Here is a 15,053-nt window from a genome sequence, read left to right as displayed (position 1 = left end):
TATGAAATCCTCAAAGCTATCCAATTATCCACCTGCAGATCCCACAAAAAGAGTGTTTCAAAACTGCTCTATCAAAAGAAAGTTCAACTCTGTTAGTTGAGTGCACACATCACAAACAAGTTTCTGTGAATGCTTCTGTCTAGTTTTTATGGGAAGATATTTCCTTTTTCACAATAGCCCTCAAAGCGCTCCAAATGTCCACTACCTGATACTACAAAAAGAGTGTTTCAAGCCTGCTCTATGAAAGGGAATGTTCAACATTGTGACTTGAATGCAAACATCACAAAGGTTTTTCTGAGAATGCTTCTGTCTAGATTTTATATGAAGATATTCCCGTTTCCAACGAAATCCTCACAGCTATCAAAATATCCACTTGCGGATTCTACAAAAAGAGTGTTTCAAACCTGATCTATGAAAAGCAATGTTCAACTCTGTGACTTGAATGCAGACATCACAAAGATGTTTCTCAGAATGCTTCTGTCTGGATTTTACATGAAGATATTCCCGCTTCCAACGACATCCTCAAAACTATCCAAATATCCACTTGCAGATTCTACAAAAAGAGTGTTTCAAAACTGCTCTATCAAGAGAAAGGTTCAACTCTGTTAGTTGAGTGCACACATCACAAACAGGTTTCTGAGAATGCTTCTATCTAGTTTTTATGGGAAGATATTTCCTTTTTCACAATAGGCCTCAAAGCGCTCCAAATGTCCACTTCCAGATACTTCAAGAAGAGTGTTTCAAACCTGCTCTATGAAAGAGAATGTTCAACATTGTGACTTGAATGCAAACATCACGAAGGTTTTTCTGAGAATGCTTCTGTCTAGATGTTATATGAAGATATACCCGTTTCCGACGAAATCCTCACAGCTATCCAAATATCCACTTGTGGATTGTACAAAAAGAGTGTTTCAAACCTGCTCTATGAAAAGGAATGTTCAGTTCCATGACTTGAATGCAGACATCACAAAGATGTTTCTCAGAATGCTTCTGTCTGGATTTTATATGAAGATATTCCCGCTTCCAACGACATCCTCAAAACTATCCAAATATCCACTTGCAGATTCTACAAAGAGAGTGTTTCAAAACTGCTCTATCAAGAGAAAGGTTCAACTCCGTTAGTTGAGTGCACACATCACAAACAGGTTTCTGAAAATGCTTCTGTCTAGTTTTTATGGGAAGATATTTCCTTTTTCACAATAGGCCTCAAAGCGCTCCAAATACCCACTTCCACACACTTCAAGAGTGTTTCAAACCTGCTCTATGAAACGGAATGTTCAACTCTGCGAGTTGAATGCAAACATCACAAAGAAGTTTCTGAGAGTGCTTCTGTCTTGTTTTCCCATGAAGATATTCCCATTTCCAAAAAAACCCTCAAAGATATCCAAATATCCACATGCAGATTCTACGGAAAGACTGTTTCAAAACTGCTCTATCAAAAGAAAGATTCAAATCTGTTAGTTGAGTACACACAGCACAAACCAGTTTCTGAGAATGCTTCTGCCTGGTTTTTATGGGAAGATATTTCATTTTTAACCGTAGGCCTCAAAGCGCTCCAAATGTCCACTTCCAGATACTACAAAAAGAGTGTTTCAAACCTGCTCTATGAAACGGAATGTTCAACTCTGCGACATGAATGCAGACATCACAAAGATGTTTCTCAGAATGCTTCTGTCTAGATTTTATATGAAGATATTCCCGTTTTCAAAAAAATCCTCAAAGCTATCCAAATATCCACTTGCAGATTCTACAAAAAGAGTGCTTCAAAACTCCTCTATCAAAAGGTTCAACTCTGCTAGTTGAGTGCACACATCAAAAACAATTTTCTGACAATGCTTCTGTCTAGCTTTTATGGGAAGATATTTCCGTTTTCACTATAGGCCTCAAAGCGCTCCAAATGTCCACTTCCAGATACTACAAAAAGAGTGTTTCAAACCTGCTCTATGAAAGGGAATGTTCAACATTGTGACTTGAATGCAAACATCACAAGGTTTTTCTGAGAATGCTGCCGTCTAGATTTTATATGAAGATATTCCCGTTTCCAACGAAATCCTCACAGCTATCCAAATATCCACTTACGGATTGTAGAAAAAGAGTGTTTCAAACCTGCTCTATGAAAAGGAATGTTTAACTCTGTGAGTTGAATGCAGACATCACAAAGATTTTTCGTAGAATGCTTCTGTCTAGATTTTATGTGAGGATATTCCCTTTTCCAATGAAATCCTCAATCTATTCAAATATCCACTTGCAGATTCTTCAAAAAGAGTGTTACAAAACTGCTCTATCAAGAGAAAGGTTCAACTCCGTTAGTTGAGTGCACACATCACAAACAAGTTTCTGAGAATGCTTCTATCTAGTTTTTATGGGAAGATATTTCCTTTTTCACAACAGGCATCAAAGTGCTCCAAATGTCCACTTCTAGATACTACAAAAAGTGTGTTTCAAACCTGCTCTATGAATGGGAATGTTCAACTCGGCGACTTGAATGCAGATATCACAAAGATGTTTCTCGGAATGCTTCTGTCTAGATTTTATATGAAGATATTCCCGTTTCCAACGAAGTCCTCAAAGCTATCCAAATATGCACTTGCAGATTCCACAAAAAGGTGTTTCAAAACAGCTTTATCAAAAGAGAGGTTCAACTCTGTTGGTTGAGTGCACACATCACAAACAAGTTTCTGAGAATGCTTCTGTCTAGTATTCATGGGAAGATATTTCCTTTTTCACAAAAGGCCTCAAAACGCTCCAAATGTCCACTTCCAGATACTACAAAAAGAGTGTTTCTAACCTGCTGTATGAAAGGGAATGTTCAACTCTGCGACCTGAATGCAGACAGCACCAAATTGTTTCTCAGAATGCTTCTGTCTACATTTCAAATGAAGATATTCCCATTTCCAACAACATCCTCAAAGCTAACCAAATATCCACTTGCAGATTCTACAAAAAGACTGTTTCAAAACTGTTCTATCAAAAGAAAAGTTCAACTCTGTTTGTTCAGTGCACACATCACAAACCAGTTTCTGTGAATGCTTCTGTCTAGTTTTTATGGGAAGATATTTCCTTTTTCACAATAGGCCTCAAAGTGCTCCAAATATCCACTTCCAGATACTACAAAAAGAGTGTTTCAAACCTGCTCTATGAAAGTGAATGTTCAACATTGTGACTTGAATGCAAACATCACAAAGGTTTTTCTGAGAATGCTTCTTTCTAGATTTTATATGAAGATATTCCCGTTTCCAACGAAATCCTCTCAGCTATCCAAATATCCACTTGCAGATTCTACAAAAAGAGTTTTTCAAAACTGCTCTATCAAAAGAAAGGTTCACCTCTGTTAGTTCAGTGCCCACATCACAAACAAGTTTCTGTGAATGCTTCTGTCTAGTTTTTATGGGAAGATATTTCCTTTTTCATAATAGGCCTCAAAGCGCTCCAAATGTCCACTTCCAGATACTACAAAAAGAGTGTTTCAAACCTGCTCTATGAAAGGGAATGTTCAACATTGTGACTTGAATGCAAACATCACAAAGTTTTTTCTGAGAATGCTTCTGTCTAGATTATATATGAAGATATGCCCTTTTCCAACCAAATCCTCACAGCTATCCAAATATCCACTTGCGGATTGTACAAAAAGAGTGTTTCAAACCTGCTCTATGAAAAGGAATGTTTAACTCTGTGAGTTGAATGCAGACATCACAAAGATTTTTCGTAGAATGCTTCTGTCTAGATTTTATGTGAGGATATTCCCTTTTCCAATGAAATCCTCAATCTATTCAAATATCCACTTGCAGATTCTTCAAAAAGAGTGTTACAAAACTGCTCTATCAAGAGAAAGGTTCAACTCCGTTAGTTGAGTGCACACATCACAAACAAGTTTCTGAGAATGCTTCTATCTAGTTTTTATGGGAAGATATTTCCTTTTTCACAACAGGCATCAAAGTGCTCCAAATGTCCACTTCTAGATACTACAAAAAGTGTGTTTCAAACCTGCTCTATGAATGGGAATGTTCAACTCGGCGACTTGAATGCAGATATCACAAAGATGTTTCTCGGAATGCTTCTGTCTAGATTTTATATGAAGATATTCCCGTTTCCAACGAAGTCCTCAAAGCTATCCAAATATGCACTTGCAGATTCCACAAAAAGGTGTTTCAAAACAGCTTTATCAAAAGAGAGGTTCAACTCTGTTGGTTGAGTGCACACATCACAAACAAGTTTCTGAGAATGCTTCTGTCTAGTATTCATGGGAAGATATTTCCTTTTTCACAAAAGGCCTCAAAACGCTCCAAATGTCCACTTCCAGATACTACAAAAAGAGTGTTTCTAACCTGCTGTATGAAAGGGAATGTTCAACTCTGCGACCTGAATGCAGACAGCACCAAATTGTTTCTCAGAATGCTTCTGTCTACATTTCAAATGAAGATATTCCCATTTCCAACAACATCCTCAAAGCTAACCAAATATCCACTTGCAGATTCTACAAAAAGACTGTTTCAAAACTGTTCTATCAAAAGAAAAGTTCAACTCTGTTTGTTCAGTGCACACATCACAAACCAGTTTCTGTGAATGCTTCTGTCTAGTTTTTATGGGAAGATATTTCCTTTTTCACAATAGGCCTCAAAGTGCTCCAAATATCCACTTCCAGATACTACAAAAAGAGTGTTTCAAACCTGCTCTATGAAAGTGAATGTTCAACATTGTGACTTGAATGCAAACATCACAAAGGTTTTTCTGAGAATGCTTCTTTCTAGATTTTATATGAAGATATTCCCGTTTCCAACGAAATCCTCTCAGCTATCCAAATATCCACTTGCAGATTCTACAAAAAGAGTTTTTCAAAACTGCTCTATCAAAAGAAAGGTTCACCTCTGTTAGTTCAGTGCCCACATCACAAACAAGTTTCTGTGAATGCTTCTGTCTAGTTTTTATGGGAAGATATTTCCTTTTTCATAATAGGCCTCAAAGCGCTCCAAATGTCCACTTCCAGATACTACAAAAAGAGTGTTTCAAACCTGCTCTATGAAAGGGAATGTTCAACATTGTGACTTGAATGCAAACATCACAAAGTTTTTTCTGAGAATGCTTCTGTCTAGATTATATATGAAGATATGCCCTTTTCCAACCAAATCCTCACAGCTATCCAAATATCCACTTGCGGATTGTACAAAAAGAGTGTTTCAAACCTGCTCTATGAAAAGGAATGTTTAACTCTGTGAGTTGAATGCAGACATCACAAAGATGTTTCTCAGAATGCCTCTGTCTAGATTTTATACGAAGATATTCCCGTTTCCAACGAAATCCTCACAGCTAACCAAATATCCACTTGCTAATTGAACAAAAAGAGGTTTTCAAACCTGCGCTATGAAAAGGAATGTTCAACACTGCAACTTGAATGCAGACATCACAAAGATGTTTCTCAGAATGCTTCTGTCTAGATTTTATATGAAGATATTCCCGTTTCCAGGGAAATCCTCAAATCTATCCAAATATCCACTTGCAGGTTCTACAAAAAGAGTGTTTCAGAACTGCTCTATCAAGAGAAAGTTTCAACTCTGTTAGTTGAGGGCACACATCACAAACCAGTTTCTCAGAATGCTTCTGTCTAGTTTTTATGGGAAGATATTTCCTTTTTCACAGTAGGCCTCAAAGCACTGAAAATGTCCACTTCCAGATACTACAAAAAGTATGTTTCAAACATGCTCCATGAAAGGGAATGTTAAACTCTGCGACTTGAATGCAGACATCACAAAGATATTTCTCAGAATGCTTCTGTCTAGATTTAATATGAAGATATTTCAGTTTCCAATGAAATCCTTAAAGCTATCCAAATATCCACTTGCAGATTCCACAAAAAGAGTGTTTCAAAACTGCTCTATCAAGAGAAAGGTTCAACTCCGTTAGTTGAGTGCACACATCACAAACAAGTTTCTGAGAATGCTTCTATCTAGTTTTTATGGGAAGATATTTCCTTTTTCACAACAGGCATCAAAGTGCTCCAAATGTCCACTTCTAGATACTACAAAAAGTGTGTTTCAAACCTGCTCTATGAATGGGAATGTTCAACTCGGCGACTTGAATGCAGATATCACAAAGATGTTTCTCGGAATGCTTCTGTCTAGATTTTATATGAAGATATTCCCGTTTCCAACGAAGTCCTCAAAGCTATCCAAATATGCACTTGCAGATTCCACAAAAAGGTGTTTCAAAACAGCTTTATCAAAAGAGAGGTTCAACTCTGTTGGTTGAGTGCACACATCACAAACAAGTTTCTGAGAATGCTTCTGTCTAGTATTCATGGGAAGATATTTCCTTTTTCACAAAAGGCCTCAAAACGCTCCAAATGTCCACTTCCAGATACTACAAAAAGAGTGTTTCTAACCTGCTGTATGAAAGGGAATGTTCAACTCTGCGACCTGAATGCAGACAGCACCAAATTGTTTCTCAGAATGCTTCTGTCTACATTTCAAATGAAGATATTCCCATTTCCAACAACATCCTCAAAGCTAACCAAATATCCACTTGCAGATTCTACAAAAAGACTGTTTCAAAACTGTTCTATCAAAAGAAAAGTTCAACTCTGTTTGTTCAGTGCACACATCACAAACCAGTTTCTGTGAATGCTTCTGTCTAGTTTTTATGGGAAGATATTTCCTTTTTCACAATAGGCCTCAAAGTGCTCCAAATATCCACTTCCAGATACTACAAAAAGAGTGTTTCAAACCTGCTCTATGAAAGTGAATGTTCAACATTGTGACTTGAATGCAAACATCACAAAGGTTTTTCTGAGAATGCTTCTTTCTAGATTTTATATGAAGATATTCCCGTTTCCAACGAAATCCTCTCAGCTATCCAAATATCCACTTGCAGATTCTACAAAAAGAGTTTTTCAAAACTGCTCTATCAAAAGAAAGGTTCACCTCTGTTAGTTCAGTGCCCACATCACAAACAAGTTTCTGTGAATGCTTCTGTCTAGTTTTTATGGGAAGATATTTCCTTTTTCATAATAGGCCTCAAAGCGCTCCAAATGTCCACTTCCAGATACTACAAAAAGAGTGTTTCAAACCTGCTCTATGAAAGGGAATGTTCAACATTGTGACTTGAATGCAAACATCACAAAGTTTTTTCTGAGAATGCTTCTGTCTAGATTATATATGAAGATATGCCCTTTTCCAACCAAATCCTCACAGCTATCCAAATATCCACTTGCGGATTGTACAAAAAGAGTGTTTCAAACCTGCTCTATGAAAAGGAATGTTTAACTCTGTGAGTTGAATGCAGACATCACAAAGATTTTTCGTAGAATGCTTCTGTCTAGATTTTATGTGAGGATATTCCCTTTTCCAATGAAATCCTCAATCTATTCAAATATCCACTTGCAGATTCTTCAAAAAGAGTGTTACAAAACTGCTCTATCAAGAGAAAGGTTCAACTCCGTTAGTTGAGTGCACACATCACAAACAAGTTTCTGAGAATGCTTCTATCTAGTTTTTATGGGAAGATATTTCCTTTTTCACAACAGGCATCAAAGTGCTCCAAATGTCCACTTCTAGATACTACAAAAAGTGTGTTTCAAACCTGCTCTATGAATGGGAATGTTCAACTCGGCGACTTGAATGCAGATATCACAAAGATGTTTCTCGGAATGCTTCTGTCTAGATTTTATATGAAGATATTCCCGTTTCCAACGAAGTCCTCAAAGCTATCCAAATATGCACTTGCAGATTCCACAAAAAGGTGTTTCAAAACAGCTTTATCAAAAGAGAGGTTCAACTCTGTTGGTTGAGTGCACACATCACAAACAAGTTTCTGAGAATGCTTCTGTCTAGTATTCATGGGAAGATATTTCCTTTTTCACAAAAGGCCTCAAAACGCTCCAAATGTCCACTTCCAGATACTACAAAAAGAGTGTTTCTAACCTGCTGTATGAAAGGGAATGTTCAACTCTGCGACCTGAATGCAGACAGCACCAAATTGTTTCTCAGAATGCTTCTGTCTACATTTCAAATGAAGATATTCCCATTTCCAACAACATCCTCAAAGCTAACCAAATATCCACTTGCAGATTCTACAAAAAGACTGTTTCAAAACTGTTCTATCAAAAGAAAAGTTCAACTCTGTTTGTTCAGTGCACACATCACAAACCAGTTTCTGTGAATGCTTCTGTCTAGTTTTTATGGGAAGATATTTCCTTTTTCACAATAGGCCTCAAAGTGCTCCAAATATCCACTTCCAGATACTACAAAAAGAGTGTTTCAAACCTGCTCTATGAAAGTGAATGTTCAACATTGTGACTTGAATGCAAACATCACAAAGGTTTTTCTGAGAATGCTTCTTTCTAGATTTTATATGAAGATATTCCCGTTTCCAACGAAATCCTCTCAGCTATCCAAATATCCACTTGCAGATTCTACAAAAAGAGTTTTTCAAAACTGCTCTATCAAAAGAAAGGTTCACCTCTGTTAGTTCAGTGCCCACATCACAAACAAGTTTCTGTGAATGCTTCTGTCTAGTTTTTATGGGAAGATATTTCCTTTTTCATAATAGGCCTCAAAGCGCTCCAAATGTCCACTTCCAGATACTACAAAAAGAGTGTTTCAAACCTGCTCTATGAAAGGGAATGTTCAACATTGTGACTTGAATGCAAACATCACAAAGTTTTTTCTGAGAATGCTTCTGTCTAGATTATATATGAAGATATGCCCTTTTCCAACCAAATCCTCACAGCTATCCAAATATCCACTTGCGGATTGTACAAAAAGAGTGTTTCAAACCTGCTCTATGAAAAGGAATGTTTAACTCTGTGAGTTGAATGCAGACATCACAAAGATGTTTCTCAGAATGCCTCTGTCTAGATTTTATACGAAGATATTCCCGTTTCCAACGAAATCCTCACAGCTAACCAAATATCCACTTGCTAATTGAACAAAAAGAGGTTTTCAAACCTGCGCTATGAAAAGGAATGTTCAACACTGCAACTTGAATGCAGACATCACAAAGATGTTTCTCAGAATGCTTCTGTCTAGATTTTATATGAAGATATTCCCGTTTCCAGGGAAATCCTCAAATCTATCCAAATATCCACTTGCAGGTTCTACAAAAAGAGTGTTTCAGAACTGCTCTATCAAGAGAAAGTTTCAACTCTGTTAGTTGAGGGCACACATCACAAACCAGTTTCTCAGAATGCTTCTGTCTAGTTTTTATGGGAAGATATTTCCTTTTTCACAGTAGGCCTCAAAGCACTGAAAATGTCCACTTCCAGATACTACAAAAAGTATGTTTCAAACATGCTCCATGAAAGGGAATGTTAAACTCTGCGACTTGAATGCAGACATCACAAAGATATTTCTCAGAATGCTTCTGTCTAGATTTAATATGAAGATATTTCAGTTTCCAATGAAATCCTTAAAGCTATCCAAATATCCACTTGCAGATTCCACAAAAAGAGTGTTTCAAAACTGCTCTATCAAGAGAAAGGTTCAACTCCGTTAGTTGAGTGCACACATCACAAACAAGTTTCTGAGAATGCTTCTATCTAGTTTTTATGGGAAGATATTTCCTTTTTCACAACAGGCATCAAAGTGCTCCAAATGTCCACTTCTAGATACTACAAAAAGTGTGTTTCAAACCTGCTCTATGAATGGGAATGTTCAACTCGGCGACTTGAATGCAGATATCACAAAGATGTTTCTCGGAATGCTTCTGTCTAGATTTTATATGAAGATATTCCCGTTTCCAACGAAGTCCTCAAAGCTATCCAAATATGCACTTGCAGATTCCACAAAAAGGTGTTTCAAAACAGCTTTATCAAAAGAGAGGTTCAACTCTGTTGGTTGAGTGCACACATCACAAACAAGTTTCTGAGAATGCTTCTGTCTAGTATTCATGGGAAGATATTTCCTTTTTCACAAAAGGCCTCAAAACGCTCCAAATGTCCACTTCCAGATACTACAAAAAGAGTGTTTCTAACCTGCTGTATGAAAGGGAATGTTCAACTCTGCGACCTGAATGCAGACAGCACCAAATTGTTTCTCAGAATGCTTCTGTCTACATTTCAAATGAAGATATTCCCATTTCCAACAACATCCTCAAAGCTAACCAAATATCCACTTGCAGATTCTACAAAAAGACTGTTTCAAAACTGTTCTATCAAAAGAAAAGTTCAACTCTGTTTGTTCAGTGCACACATCACAAACCAGTTTCTGTGAATGCTTCTGTCTAGTTTTTATGGGAAGATATTTCCTTTTTCACAATAGGCCTCAAAGTGCTCCAAATATCCACTTCCAGATACTACAAAAAGAGTGTTTCAAACCTGCTCTATGAAAGTGAATGTTCAACATTGTGACTTGAATGCAAACATCACAAAGGTTTTTCTGAGAATGCTTCTTTCTAGATTTTATATGAAGATATTCCCGTTTCCAACGAAATCCTCTCAGCTATCCAAATATCCACTTGCAGATTCTACAAAAAGAGTTTTTCAAAACTGCTCTATCAAAAGAAAGGTTCACCTCTGTTAGTTCAGTGCCCACATCACAAACAAGTTTCTGTGAATGCTTCTGTCTAGTTTTTATGGGAAGATATTTCCTTTTTCATAATAGGCCTCAAAGCGCTCCAAATGTCCACTTCCAGATACTACAAAAAGAGTGTTTCAAACCTGCTCTATGAAAGGGAATGTTCAACATTGTGACTTGAATGCAAACATCACAAAGTTTTTTCTGAGAATGCTTCTGTCTAGATTATATATGAAGATATGCCCTTTTCCAACCAAATCCTCACAGCTATCCAAATATCCACTTGCGGATTGTACAAAAAGAGTGTTTCAAACCTGCTCTATGAAAAGGAATGTTTAACTCTGTGAGTTGAATGCAGACATCACAAAGATTTTTCGTAGAATGCTTCTGTCTAGATTTTATGTGAGGATATTCCCTTTTCCAATGAAATCCTCAATCTATTCAAATATCCACTTGCAGATTCTTCAAAAAGAGTGTTACAAAACTGCTCTATCAAGAGAAAGGTTCAACTCCGTTAGTTGAGTGCACACATCACAAACAAGTTTCTGAGAATGCTTCTATCTAGTTTTTATGGGAAGATATTTCCTTTTTCACAACAGGCATCAAAGTGCTCCAAATGTCCACTTCTAGATACTACAAAAAGTGTGTTTCAAACCTGCTCTATGAATGGGAATGTTCAACTCGGCGACTTGAATGCAGATATCACAAAGATGTTTCTCGGAATGCTTCTGTCTAGATTTTATATGAAGATATTCCCGTTTCCAACGAAGTCCTCAAAGCTATCCAAATATGCACTTGCAGATTCCACAAAAAGGTGTTTCAAAACAGCTTTATCAAAAGAGAGGTTCAACTCTGTTGGTTGAGTGCACACATCACAAACAAGTTTCTGAGAATGCTTCTGTCTAGTATTCATGGGAAGATATTTCCTTTTTCACAAAAGGCCTCAAAACGCTCCAAATGTCCACTTCCAGATACTACAAAAAGAGTGTTTCTAACCTGCTGTATGAAAGGGAATGTTCAACTCTGCGACCTGAATGCAGACAGCACCAAATTGTTTCTCAGAATGCTTCTGTCTACATTTCAAATGAAGATATTCCCATTTCCAACAACATCCTCAAAGCTAACCAAATATCCACTTGCAGATTCTACAAAAAGACTGTTTCAAAACTGTTCTATCAAAAGAAAAGTTCAACTCTGTTTGTTCAGTGCACACATCACAAACCAGTTTCTGTGAATGCTTCTGTCTAGTTTTTATGGGAAGATATTTCCTTTTTCACAATAGGCCTCAAAGTGCTCCAAATATCCACTTCCAGATACTACAAAAAGAGTGTTTCAAACCTGCTCTATGAAAGTGAATGTTCAACATTGTGACTTGAATGCAAACATCACAAAGGTTTTTCTGAGAATGCTTCTTTCTAGATTTTATATGAAGATATTCCCGTTTCCAACGAAATCCTCTCAGCTATCCAAATATCCACTTGCAGATTCTACAAAAAGAGTTTTTCAAAACTGCTCTATCAAAAGAAAGGTTCACCTCTGTTAGTTCAGTGCCCACATCACAAACAAGTTTCTGTGAATGCTTCTGTCTAGTTTTTATGGGAAGATATTTCCTTTTTCATAATAGGCCTCAAAGCGCTCCAAATGTCCACTTCCAGATACTACAAAAAGAGTGTTTCAAACCTGCTCTATGAAAGGGAATGTTCAACATTGTGACTTGAATGCAAACATCACAAAGTTTTTTCTGAGAATGCTTCTGTCTAGATTATATATGAAGATATGCCCTTTTCCAACCAAATCCTCACAGCTATCCAAATATCCACTTGCGGATTGTACAAAAAGAGTGTTTCAAACCTGCTCTATGAAAAGGAATGTTTAACTCTGTGAGTTGAATGCAGACATCACAAAGATGTTTCTCAGAATGCCTCTGTCTAGATTTTATACGAAGATATTCCCGTTTCCAACGAAATCCTCACAGCTAACCAAATATCCACTTGCTAATTGAACAAAAAGAGGTTTTCAAACCTGCGCTATGAAAAGGAATGTTCAACACTGCAACTTGAATGCAGACATCACAAAGATGTTTCTCAGAATGCTTCTGTCTAGATTTTATATGAAGATATTCCCGTTTCCAGGGAAATCCTCAAATCTATCCAAATATCCACTTGCAGGTTCTACAAAAAGAGTGTTTCAGAACTGCTCTATCAAGAGAAAGTTTCAACTCTGTTAGTTGAGGGCACACATCACAAACCAGTTTCTCAGAATGCTTCTGTCTAGTTTTTATGGGAAGATATTTCCTTTTTCACAGTAGGCCTCAAAGCACTGAAAATGTCCACTTCCAGATACTACAAAAAGTATGTTTCAAACATGCTCCATGAAAGGGAATGTTAAACTCTGCGACTTGAATGCAGACATCACAAAGATATTTCTCAGAATGCTTCTGTCTAGATTTAATATGAAGATATTTCAGTTTCCAATGAAATCCTTAAAGCTATCCAAATATCCACTTGCAGATTCCACAAAAAGAGTGTTTCAAAACTGCTCTATCAAGAGAAAGGTTCAACTCCGTTAGTTGAGTGCACACATCACAAACAAGTTTCTGAGAATGCTTCTATCTAGTTTTTATGGGAAGATATTTCCTTTTTCACAACAGGCATCAAAGTGCTCCAAATGTCCACTTCTAGATACTACAAAAAGTGTGTTTCAAACCTGCTCTATGAATGGGAATGTTCAACTCGGCGACTTGAATGCAGATATCACAAAGATGTTTCTCGGAATGCTTCTGTCTAGATTTTATATGAAGATATTCCCGTTTCCAACGAAGTCCTCAAAGCTATCCAAATATGCACTTGCAGATTCCACAAAAAGGTGTTTCAAAACAGCTTTATCAAAAGAGAGGTTCAACTCTGTTGGTTGAGTGCACACATCACAAACAAGTTTCTGAGAATGCTTCTGTCTAGTATTCATGGGAAGATATTTCCTTTTTCACAAAAGGCCTCAAAACGCTCCAAATGTCCACTTCCAGATACTACAAAAAGAGTGTTTCTAACCTGCTGTATGAAAGGGAATGTTCAACTCTGCGACCTGAATGCAGACAGCACCAAATTGTTTCTCAGAATGCTTCTGTCTACATTTCAAATGAAGATATTCCCATTTCCAACAACATCCTCAAAGCTAACCAAATATCCACTTGCAGATTCTACAAAAAGACTGTTTCAAAACTGTTCTATCAAAAGAAAAGTTCAACTCTGTTTGTTCAGTGCACACATCACAAACCAGTTTCTGTGAATGCTTCTGTCTAGTTTTTATGGGAAGATATTTCCTTTTTCACAATAGGCCTCAAAGTGCTCCAAATATCCACTTCCAGATACTACAAAAAGAGTGTTTCAAACCTGCTCTATGAAAGTGAATGTTCAACATTGTGACTTGAATGCAAACATCACAAAGGTTTTTCTGAGAATGCTTCTTTCTAGATTTTATATGAAGATATTCCCGTTTCCAACGAAATCCTCTCAGCTATCCAAATATCCACTTGCAGATTCTACAAAAAGAGTTTTTCAAAACTGCTCTATCAAAAGAAAGGTTCACCTCTGTTAGTTCAGTGCCCACATCACAAACAAGTTTCTGTGAATGCTTCTGTCTAGTTTTTATGGGAAGATATTTCCTTTTTCATAATAGGCCTCAAAGCGCTCCAAATGTCCACTTCCAGATACTACAAAAAGAGTGTTTCAAACCTGCTCTATGAAAGGGAATGTTCAACATTGTGACTTGAATGCAAACATCACAAAGTTTTTTCTGAGAATGCTTCTGTCTAGATTATATATGAAGATATGCCCTTTTCCAACCAAATCCTCACAGCTATCCAAATATCCACTTGCGGATTGTACAAAAAGAGTGTTTCAAACCTGCTCTATGAAAAGGAATGTTTAACTCTGTGAGTTGAATGCAGACATCACAAAGATTTTTCGTAGAATGCTTCTGTCTAGATTTTATGTGAGGATATTCCCTTTTCCAATGAAATCCTCAATCTATTCAAATATCCACTTGCAGATTCTTCAAAAAGAGTGTTACAAAACTGCTCTATCAAGAGAAAGGTTCAACTCCGTTAGTTGAGTGCACACATCACAAACAAGTTTCTGAGAATGCTTCTATCTAGTTTTTATGGGAAGATATTTCCTTTTTCACAACAGGCATCAAAGTGCTCCAAATGTCCACTTCTAGATACTACAAAAAGTGTGTTTCAAACCTGCTCTATGAATGGGAATGTTCAACTCGGCGACTTGAATGCAGATATCACAAAGATGTTTCTCGGAATGCTTCTGTCTAGATTTTATATGAAGATATTCCCGTTTCCAACGAAGTCCTCAAAGCTATCCAAATATGCACTTGCAGATTCCACAAAAAGGTGTTTCAAAACAGCTTTATCAAAAGAGAGGTTCAACTCTGTTGGTTGAGTGCACACATCACAAACAAGTTTCTGAGAATGCTTCTGTCTAGTATTCATGGGAAGATATTTCCTTTTTCACAAAAGGCCTCAAAACGCTCCAAATG

The sequence above is a fragment of the Gorilla gorilla genome, chromosome 1, assembly GCF_029281585.2.
Source record: "Gorilla gorilla gorilla isolate KB3781 chromosome 1, NHGRI_mGorGor1-v2.1_pri, whole genome shotgun sequence".
In the NCBI taxonomy this organism is placed as follows: domain Eukaryota; kingdom Metazoa; phylum Chordata; class Mammalia; order Primates; family Hominidae; genus Gorilla; species Gorilla gorilla.
Note: the sequence above shows the minus strand (reverse complement) of the source record.